Genomic DNA, 3,101 nt, shown 5'->3' on the forward strand with positions numbered 1-3,101 from the left:
CTATGAAATCCCTCTAATATTTTCTGATGCTTCAAATGTAAGTATATTGAGATTTGACCAAAACCAAAAAAGTCATGGGTATTTGCATTCTAAACTCAGAAGTAAACAAACTCTACCTCCTAAAACGTTTATATCAACATCAAATTCCACATAGTGAACACTGATGAGCCCAAGATCTCAAAAAACTCAGACTCATTAAGCAGAGATGCAATCATGTTAGGTTGATGAAGGAAGACTAGGGACTTAGGTATTTGCAATCATTCTGATGACAGCTGAAATAAGGGAGTTCATAGACAGAAAATCCAATTCCCCAGGTTCCCAGTTCCCTAAACATTCTAACAAATTTGAGGGTTTTTTTAATTTTTAAAAAAAGCTTTATTACAAATTGGAAAAAATGTGCAACACTTCACAAATTTGCATGTCATCCTTGTGCAGGGGCCATGATGATCTTCTCTGTGTTGTTCCAATTTTAGTATATGTGCTGCCAGGGCGAGCACAAATTTGAGTTTTTATTAAAATTTTCAGATTTCCCCCCACTTTTCCAAACATTTTTATCTTATCCATTCTTTTTGTTCTTAGCCCATGACATTTAAACTGCAGAATTTTTGGCAATTGTTAAATCAGGGCTTTAACAGAGAGAAACAATACAAGGCAGAAATAAAAGGATGAAGTCACTTGTAACAATACATATTCATGCATTTATTTCTTAATATCATCCATACCTAGTTTACATGTGTTATACGTGAGAATGTTAACACATGTAAACTAAGTATGGATGATATTAAGAAATAAATACATGAATGTGTGTGTGCGTGTGTGTGTGTGTAGAGAGAGAGAGAGAGAGAGAGAGAGAGAAAGAGGAAGAGAGAGGCTAGAAGTGAAGGGGAGAATCTTAGGTTAACAAATATATAACATGATTAGTGCTTATATAAAAAGAAGTGATCCTTTTTATGAAAGAAGTGGCTAACGAGTATCCTTCTAAGAGAAAACTATCATATAATAAACATTAGAACAATTATTTTATTTTTGGTCAGTTTATTAGGCCTCTAAGAGCATAAACCTGCTGAATTTTCTGTCCCTTCTTTAACATACCATATAAAATACATTTTCTCATCTGTCTCTGCTCAAGGACTTTTATTTCCGTTCCATGTTGTTCTATGCACATGTCATTTTCTTTTCCGCAGTCAGTGTAGGATGCTGACCTAACGCATTCAGCAGGGGCAGGAAGGGCGGCAGGGAGATGTATTGCTCCCTGTGCCTCAATATCCTGGCTGAGCACACACCGTTAGGTACATAGCCACACATTTGTTTGACAGAGGTACCTGTGACCCATTTGACAGGGATTAATGGGCATCTATTCTCAGCATCTTACCTTAGTAAAGCTCAAGTCACCTTTGTTGTTTGGAGATACTCCCTTATTTCCCTACCTATGCCTGAAAACCCTCTTTTTTGCCTTTTGGGCCACAGGCTTACCCTCATTGTCCTTTCTTCAAAGTGAATAATCAGAGTGAGGACAGGGTTATAATAAATGCAGAGTTGCTGCTTTCTGAAAAGCAGGAAACATTATGCTTATGTTAAGTATGACTCAAGGTCTTTATTGTAAAAGCTAGTGTTTTTGTACTCCATGATGCAAACATTGCTTTGATTCTCTGGCCATTGCTTTCCTCTTTCATAAAGAGAAGAAACTGAATATCATCAGTCTTGTGAATAAATACATTTCTAATCAAACTCAAGAGTTTCTAAGTGGCATCTATGTTACATGCTCGAAGGTGTTTTGATTCAATTGTGGTGTTTTTTGCTTTTGATTGTCAGGTACTGAATATGCCTTAAAGACTTTCTAAGTAAATTTAAAAGTTCATATCCTGTGTTTTAAAGGTAGCTTCAAGCTAGTAACAGATGACCTTTCGGAATTAAGCCATTGTAGCCTTATGTCCTCAAATCCTGCAAACTCATTGATGTCGCTATTTCCCATGTGTGCTTCTGTTTGGACTCTAATTTCTTCTAATAAATCCCATTCTTGCCCTTGGCGACCTGTAAGGTGGCACTAAAAAGTTGCCTGTTGTATCAACCAGGACACTTTCTTTTACAGATAACAGAAGAACTGATCAAAATCGGCTTATATAAAACAAAGTAGAACGTGTTGGTTCTCATTAAGGAGTTCTGGTGGTAGACATAGCTTCAGGCATGACTGGATACAATTGCTCAAGAGATGTTATGTGTGTCTTGTTCTTTCGGATGTTGCTATTGACTGCATTCTGCCCACTGAAAATTCAGAAGCTGAAGCACAAATCCCCAATGTGACCATCTTTGGAGACAGGGCTTTTAAGATGGTTAAATGAGATCATTAGGATGTGGTTCAAATCTGATAGGATTGGTAGTCTTATAAGAAGAAAGAGTGAACTTTCACAAAGGAAGGCCACACGAGGACACAGTCAGAAGCTTATAAGCCAGAACGAGTGACTTCACCAGGACAGGACCCTGCCGACACCCTGATCTTGTGGCTTCCAGCCTCCAGAGCTGTAAGAAAATAAATTGCCATTGTTTCAGCCACCCAGTTGATGCTATTTTCTCATGGCAGCCCAAGCAGACTAAGGAAGCTTTTCACTATGGGTTTGCTCCTTGAGATAAGTTAAAGATGGCTATAGATTATTTGCTGCTACTCCCCGTGGAGAGGTGGTATATGGTTTTGCTCTTTTGAACTCAGGCTGGCCTTAGTGCCTTGCTAGCCCAATAGAATTTAAGAGATGTGATATTGTGAGATTTTTAATGATAGGTCATAAGAGGCCTTGTAGTTTTCTACCAGATTCTCCTAGAACAGTCACTGTAGGGAAAGTTAGGCACGACATATGAAGTAAATTATCCTGTGCTAGAGAAAAAACACAAATGAACTTAGAGGTATAGCCAGTGGAGAGAATTAGTTTAGATGTTTTGATCATGTGTCAGGTATTACGTAGTGCTTAATGAATAGTAATGGTAAATAAGTAATATTGGTTGAGGATTCACTGTGTGTCAGGCACTTAAGTGATTTACATAATTTTAATATACACAGATTTAAATATCTATTTAATAATACATATTGCATATTAAATATATGCACATAT

General features: G+C 37.3%; 1 non-coding gene across 1 annotated transcript; it reads right to left on the minus strand.

Annotated features, from left to right (window-relative positions):
• Positions 1–390: 390 nt before the first annotated feature.
• Positions 391–497, minus strand: LOC119468617. Its single transcript, XR_005197334.1, has one exon. It is a non-coding gene; the product is annotated as a U6 spliceosomal RNA (small nuclear RNA).
• Positions 498–3,101: the final 2,604 nt, after the last annotated feature.

Source organism: Cebus imitator, unplaced genomic scaffold (assembly GCF_001604975.1).
Source record: "Cebus imitator isolate Cc_AM_T3 unplaced genomic scaffold, Cebus_imitator-1.0 Scaffold459, whole genome shotgun sequence".
Taxonomy (NCBI): Eukaryota; Metazoa; Chordata; class Mammalia; order Primates; family Cebidae; genus Cebus; species Cebus imitator.